We start from the raw sequence: 8,077 nt of genomic DNA on the forward strand, positions 1-8,077 counted from the left end.
ACTCTGCTGGCAAGCTATTGAGCCAATGCCGAGCTGGTCCTTTCAGTTTGAGTGGGAGGTATTTAATGGCGTGTAGATCATCACCGCGTGCCATGTGGATATGCAGGAGGAAATCCTCGATCCATACCGCAGGATCTGTTGTGCTGTCATATGATTCTATATTTACGGGTTTGAAACCCTCTGGGATTTGATGATCCATTACATCATCTATGAAGCATAAGGGGTGTGCGGTGCCTCTGTACTTGGCTATATCGCGACGCAGCCCCAATGAGTCTTGCCCGCTGTGTTTGGCCCGGCCGGATTTACTTTTACTGTATCCGGCGTGACGTTTATCGTCTCGCATAGAGGCGCGCCCTTGTGATTCGTAGATCGATCTAGCATGTTTTGCTTTGTCTCCCAATACGTCTCGCAGGTCTGGCGTATTTCCCCATGCCTTTTTATTTGAATGACGTTGGGGTGCAGGCTGAGCTTTTGGCTGGAATGCCTCTCTATCGCGGCCACGAGGTGGCCGATCAGCCGCGTCATATGCTTCTTCCTCCAGTTGGGGTAGCAACCTGCATTTTGGGTAACTCTTGGAGGGGTGTTCGAGTTTATATTCCTCAGCCACGAGGACTTCAGTCCATCTGTCAGCTAGCAGATCTTGATCAGCTTGAAGCTGCTGCTGCTTTTTCTTAAGGCTATTTGCCGTGGCTATAAGCCGGCGCTTGAAGCGCTCTTGTTCGACGGGATCCTCTGGCACGATGAATTCGTCATCGCCGAGGCTTGCCTCGTCTTCGGAGGGGGGCATGTAATTATCATCCTCCGCCTCTCCATTTGCCGCTCTCTCTGGAGGGCTGGCCTCACCATCCTCCTGTCCTAGATCGTGCTGGAGGGGATTGTTGCCATCTTCGGCACTATCCAGAGTGTTATTATCTCCTGTGCCGGTATCACTACTTTTGCTTTGGCGGGACTTAGAGCGGCGTCGCTGACGTCGGCGCTTGGGTTGCTTCTTGGAGGGGTCGTCCTCCGCTGTCTCGTCGCCTTTTCCTTCTTTGGGTGTGTCCACCATGTATATATCGTATGATGAGGTGGCTGTCTAGTGCCCTGTGGGAAGTGGTTCCTCTTCATCTCCTGCATCGTCGTCCATACCGTCGATGTCTTCGGAGTCGAAGTCGAGCATGTCGGTTAAGTCGTCGACAGTGGCTACTAAGTGGGTGGTGGGTGGGCAGTGAATTTCTTCGTCATCCGCATCCCAATCCTGCCGGACATAGTTCGGCCAGGATCCTCCTGACAAGGAGAGAGACCTTAATGAGTTCAGTATGTCGCCAAAGGGCGAGTGCTGAAAAATATCCGCGGAGGTAAACTCCATGATCGACGCCCAATCGGATTCGTTAGGAACGGGTGCAGGCGGTTCGGAGTCCGTGGCCGGAGAAGGATCCGGCAGTCTGATAAAACGGCTCTCGTGCAGGGTAAGGTCGATGTTCGGCTCGATCGCCGCTGAGGGTAAGGCCTCCGTGGCGGGGTCCATCCACCCGTCCATGGACAGTGCAGCTGGCTCCGAATTGAGGGTCGGAGCAGCTGCCGGTGCGATCCCCTGAACACTGTCTGATGGTAGAGCTAAATCGTACTCATCGTGACCATGTGACGCACAAGGCAGATGCTCAAATCCGTCGAAGATCAAGTCTCCGTGGATATCGGCCATGTAGTTTAAGATTCCAAACCTGACCTGGTGGCCAGGGGCGTAACTTTCGATCTGCTCCAGATGGCCAAGTGAGTTGGCCCGCAGTGCGAAGCCGCCGAACACAAAGATCTGTCCGGGGAGAAAAGTCTCACCCTGGACTGCATCGCTATCGCTGATCGTAGGAGCCATCAAGCCTAACGGCAACGACACAGAGGAACTCTCAATGAAAGCACCAATGTCGGTGTCAAAACCGGTGGATCTCGGGTAGGGGGTCCCTAACTGTTCGTCTAGGCGAATGGTAACAGGAGGCAGGGGACACGATGTTTTACCCAGGTTCGGGCCCTCTTGATGGAGGTAAAACTCTACGTCCTGCTTGATTTATTCTTGATGATATGGGTATTACAAGATTTGATCTACCACGAGATCAAAGAGGCTAAACCCTAGAAGCTAGCCTATGGTATGATTGTATGTTGTCCTACGGACTAAAACCCTCCTATTTATATAGACACCGGAAAGGGCTAGGGTTACATAAGGTCGGTTACAAAGGAGGAGATATATATATATATCCATATTGCCTAGCTTGCCTTCCACGCCAAGTAGAGTCCCATCCGGACATGAGACGAAGTCTTCAATCTTGTATCTTCATAGTCTAAGAGTCCGGCCAAAGGATATAGTCCGTCTGTCCGGAGACCCCCTAATCGAGGACTCCCTCAAGGGGTCAAATCACAAAGCCCCACCTTTCCCGCATTAAGCTGGAAAGACGAAGCAACCATCATTTCACTCTAGGGTGCAAGAGCATAAAGAAAAGAGAAAACAATGATGCGTGCGGCAGCTACCTAGGGCACCCTAGGGTAGGGGTCTCCACCACAGATCCTTTTTTTAAAAGCGCCTCCACTATAGCTGCTTGAGTTCTACTATTCCCCTGGAAATCACATACCACATATCGAATGCCATGAACTTGTGCCCTCAGCACCGATATCCATCTCGGGGTTTTCGTCCTCTCTCCACATTGCCACCTTTGCGCAGTGCTACCTACTAGACAATCTGGTACTAAACCTTCGACTCCCATTTCTCAAGAAACTTTCACTTGTGCGGGTTCGTATATCGGAGGCCTCATTGCACAGCATCATCCACTCCAGTTGCCCTGCGCTGGAGTGCTTGGTGCTTGTTTTCACAGTTAGAATCAGTTGTCTCCAAATAAAGTTCCCTAACCTTGTAAGAATTGGAATTTCTTTTGACGGAAGGCAGCTCATCATCAAAGATGCCCCTTCACTTCAAAGGTTGATCCTTGATTCTAGTTATTCACCGTTGCAAATAACCGTCCTCTCTGCGCCTAAACTGGAGACCTTGGGTGTAATACATGATCTCTGTGCTCATTTCAATATAGTGTTTGGCTCCATAGTTCTTCAGGTACTTTATATTATCATCTACACCTGTAACCATAAGCTGCATTTTAAATTTCTGTGCATAATTTATATATCATCTTGGAGTACACATTTTGTACTAATATTATGTTCTATGCTCAATGAAGAGTTTCTCCATGGATGTCCTATCAATGGTGCTGGATTCTGTCAAGATCTTATATATCCAAATGAATAGTTTTGATCTGAACAAGATTATTGGCTTCCTGCAATGCATTCCATGTCTGGAGAAGTTGTATATAAAGGTGATAATTTCACGCACATTGGAAGCCCGCATATAGTGCACACGCAACGCCCTGTCAACTTACTCAACACACGAGAGCAGTGACTGTTGGATGTCCATCCAACGACTGTCGTGCTTCTTCAATATCTGCTCTTCATGCTCAAGCCGCTCAAACAAGCGCCGGCGGGACTGCCTGCTCCCTCCTCCCGTGGCCGGCTATGCTGCCGCGCAGGCCTCATGGCCCGACCGTACTCCCATCGCTGGCCTAGCCATCCCTCTACTCACCCACACATGCTATTATTCTCCGGCGACGGCAGACGAACCAGTAAACCCTCATACTCCCCCGCATGGGAAACAACTTCCGAGTATTCCCTGGCTCCGTGTCGTTCCCTTCCTAGGCCTCGCCGTCATCCACCGCCCTGGTGCTCTCGGCGCAGCCTGGTCAACATGGTCAATGAACGACATCCATCAGAAGTGGACTGTACGTGGAGAGGCTGACAGCTGGGTCCACGGCCGCATGCAAGGAAATGCCTCCTTATTACGCGCAAAATAATGATTCCTCCACCTGACAGCTAGGACCCACAGGAAGGGCCTCTGTATTTCGCGAAAAAAATGTTCCCCACCGCTGACAGGTCGGACCCACCAGCTATATCTTCGCACGCAAGGAAGTACCTCCTTATTACGCCCAAAAAAATGAATACCCCCTACTAGCTGGGACCCACCATATTGTTGGGCTGACTTGTGGGCCTACTAAGTTGACAGGGACGGAGAGCTTTGTCAACTTAGTCAATACTCCAATGACCGTATGATGTCCATCCAACGGCCATAGTGCTTCTTCAACCTCTGGTCTTCTTGCTCCAGCCGCCCAAAGCAGCACCGGTCGTGCCGCCTGCTCCTGCCTCCCGTAGCTGGCTGTGCTACCGCGGAGGCCTCACCGCCCCATACTACTCCCACCACTGGCCAGGCCATCCCTCCACTCACCCACACCCCCTGTTATTCTGTGGCGACGGCAGCCTCACACCGCAGTCGAACCAGTGAACGCTCGTACTCCTCTCCACGTGGGCATCCACTGCCACGTCTTGCACGGCTCCGCGTCGTCCCCTTCCTAGGGCTCTCCGTCGTCCACCGCCGTCGTGCTCTCTGCACGGCGTGGTCAATGTGGTCAACGACCGATTTCCATCGGAAGAGTACTGTACGTGGAGAGGCTGACAGCTGGGTCCACGGCAGCCACAAGGAAGTGCCTCCTTATTACGCGGAAAATAATTATTCCTCCACCTGACTTCGGGGACCCACTAGACGGGCCACCAGTATTTTGCGAAAAAATTGTTTCCCCCTGACTGCTGGGACCCACCAGACGGGCCACCGTATTTCGTGAAAAAAACGTTCCCCCCGCTGTCAGCTCGGACCCACTAGAAGTGCCTCCTTATTACGCACAAAAAAATGAATAATCCCCCAGCTAGCTGGGACCCACCTTGCTGGGAGGCTGACTTGTGGGCCTACTAAGTTGATGGGGACGAAGGGCTTTGTCAACTTAGTCAATATGAACGATTCTAGCTACAGTGACCGTATGATGTCCATCCAACGGCCGTAGTGTTTCTTCAACCTCTAGTCTTCTTGCTCCAGCCGCCCAAAGCAGCGCCGGTCGTGCCGCATGCTCCTACCTCCTGTGGCTGGCTGTGCTGCCGCAGAGGCCTCACCGCCCCCTACAATTCCCACCGCTGGCCAGGCCCTGCGGCGACGGCAGCCTCACACCGCAGCCGAACCAGTGAACCCTCATAGTCCTCATCGCGCGGGCTTCCACTGCCGTGGCGTCCCCTTCCTAGGCCTCGCCATCGTCTACCGCCGTGGTGCTCTCCCCGCGGCGTGGTCAACATGGTCAAGGAACGACTTCCATCGGAAGAGTACTGTACGTGGAGAGGCTGACAGCTGGGTCCACGGCCACAACCCAGTTTTTTTGTGATTTGCCAAGTAAGTCGCTTTGTCAGGCCTGTTGGGCTACAAATCTTTTAAGACGAGGAGAGCTTTCATTCGGCTGGCCGAGAAAATGGCCCATCAGTAATGAGAAATGGGTTGTACATTTTTAAAACACATCAAACCGGTAATTAGTTTCAAATATCTTTTTTTCATTTCAAGATTTTAAATTACATTAATTTTTATGCGTGGAGAATTTGTTGGATTTTATATTGATATACATTTATTTTTAAAATCAGTTTGAATGTGAGTCGAAATTTCGGGATTAAAAACAGTTCGGACCGCACCGAAATATGCAAAATTTCATATATTTTTTAACCGTTGCCACAATATGGGCTGTAATGCTAACAAAAAGAATATGGGCTCCAAAAAAACCTTAAGAATTAGCAAATGGGCTATAAATTATTAGAAATAATGGCAGATGGGTTGGATGCTGCTTTCCACAGATTTGATGCTTACCTAAAAAAAGGTTGACGCACAAGCACAGACTGTTGGATGTCCATCCAATGGCCGTCGTGTTTCTTCAATCTCTGCTCTTCCTGCTCCAGCCGCTCAAACAAGCGCCGGCGGTACTGCCTGCTCCCTCCTCCTCACGGCCGGCTGTGCTGCCGTGCAGGCCTCACCGCCCGACCGTACTCCCATCGCTGGCCTAGCCATCCCTCTACTCACCCACACCTGATGTTATTCTCCGGCGACGGTAGATGAACCAGTAAACCCTCGTACAGTCGTACTCCCCTCCGCGTGGGAACAACTGCCGAGTCTTCCCTACCTCCGTGTCGTCCCCTTCCTAGGCCTCACCGTCGTCCACCGCCCTGGTGCTCTCGGCGCGGCTTGGTCAACATGGTCAACGACCGACACGCATCTGAAGTGGACTTTACGTGGAGAGGCCGACAGCTGGGTCCACGGCCGCATGCAAGGAAATGCCTCCTTATTACGCGCAAAATAATGATTCCTCCACCTGACATCAGGGACCCACCGAAAGGGCCTCTGTATTTCGTGAAAAAAACGTTACTGCCGCTCACAGCTCGGACCCGCCAGCTATATCTTCGCACGCAAGGAAGTGCCTCCTTATTATGCACAAAAAAAATGAATACTCCCCCTGTTAGCTGGGACCCAGTATAGTGGCAGGCTGACTTGTGGGCCTACTAAGTTGACGGGGATGGAGGGCTTTGTCAACTTAGTCAATATGCACGATTCTAGCTCCAGTGACCGTACGATGTCCATCCAACGGCCGTAGTGCTTCTTCAACCTCTGGTCTTCTTGCTCCAGCTGCCCAAACCAGCGCCGGTCGTGCCTCGTGCTCCTGCCTCCCGTGGCCGGCTGCGATGCGGCGGAGGCCTCGCCGCCCCCTACTACTCCCACCACTGGCCAGGCCATCCCTCTACTCACCCACACCCCCTGTTATTCTGCGGGGATGGTAGCCTCACACCGCAGCAAACCAGTGCACCCTCGTACTCCTCTACGCGTGGGCATCCACTACCGCGTCTTCCCCGGCTCCGCGTCATCTCCTTCCTAGGCCTCGCAGTCGTCCACCGCCCTGGTGCTCTCGGCGCGGCATGGTCAACGTGGTCAAGGAACGGCTTCCATTGGACGTGGACTGTACGTGGAGAGGCTGACAGCTGGGTCCACGGTCACAGCAAGGAAGTGCCTCCTTATTACATGCAAAATAATTATTCCTCCACCTGACAATGGGACCCACCGGACGGGCCACCGTATTTCACGAAAAAAATGTTTCCCCCTGACTGCTGGGACCCACCAGCTACATCTTCGCACGCAAGGAAGTGCGTCCGGGCAAAAAAAATGATTCGCCCCCTGACTGCTGGGACCCACCAGCTACATCTTCACATGCAAGGAAGTGTGTGACAATCGGGACCCACCTGGTCGAAGCGTATGTAGCGTTGTCATTCTGGTCGCGAGCGTGTACATACATACTGGTCGATGTAGAGGCGTGCACGTGTCATAGTAGAGGCGCGCACGTAGCATTTACACGTACGTACAGCGGCCAGGGTGCGAAAAAGAAAATATGGCCATGTATGTGTACATACGGGCGAGGTCTCGAACGCCTACTCGCGCATACGTACGGCCAGGGCTCGTGTACATGGCTGGGTCGGAACGGAGAAACATCGTCGTCGTCGTGTTCATGGGGAGGCAACGGAATGCGTCGTGTTCATGGGGAGGCAACGGAATGCGTCGGGTTCATCGGGAGGGCTTGGATGGAACAGGCGATGGAAACGAGGCCTAGCGTACCGCAGAACGGAGGAAACGGCCTTGTGTTCGACCGGCCACGTTCGAAACGGGATCCTGTTCATCGGGAGGGGTCTGGCGTACCGCAAAACAGAGGAAACGGACCTCCTATGGTCGAAACGGGGTCCAGTTGATCGGGAGGGGTGTGGTGCACCGCAAAATGGACGAAACGGACTTGTGTTGGAGCGCTACGGTCAAAACGGGGGTCCTGTTCATCGGGAGGGGTGTGGCGTACCGCAAAACAGGAGTCCACGGGATACCGTTCATCTCCACCGTCGACCCCCTCCAGCCTCCACGAGCTACTGTTCATCCACCGTCGACCTCCTCCAGCCTCCACCTGCGACTGTTCATCCACGGGCTCTTGTTCATCCAGCCTCCACCGCGCGCTACTCCACCGGCTACTGTTCAACCAGCCCTCTCCACGGGCTCCTGTTCAACCACCCCTCCACGGGCTACTGTTCATCCTACCCTCCACCGTCTACTGTTCATCATGCCCTCCACGGGGTGGTCCTGTTCATCCAGCCCTCCACGGGGTCCTGTTCATCCAGCCCCAACCGG

This window comes from Triticum dicoccoides, chromosome 4A (genome assembly GCF_002162155.2).
Source record: "Triticum dicoccoides isolate Atlit2015 ecotype Zavitan chromosome 4A, WEW_v2.0, whole genome shotgun sequence".
Taxonomy (NCBI): domain Eukaryota; kingdom Viridiplantae; phylum Streptophyta; class Magnoliopsida; order Poales; family Poaceae; genus Triticum; species Triticum dicoccoides.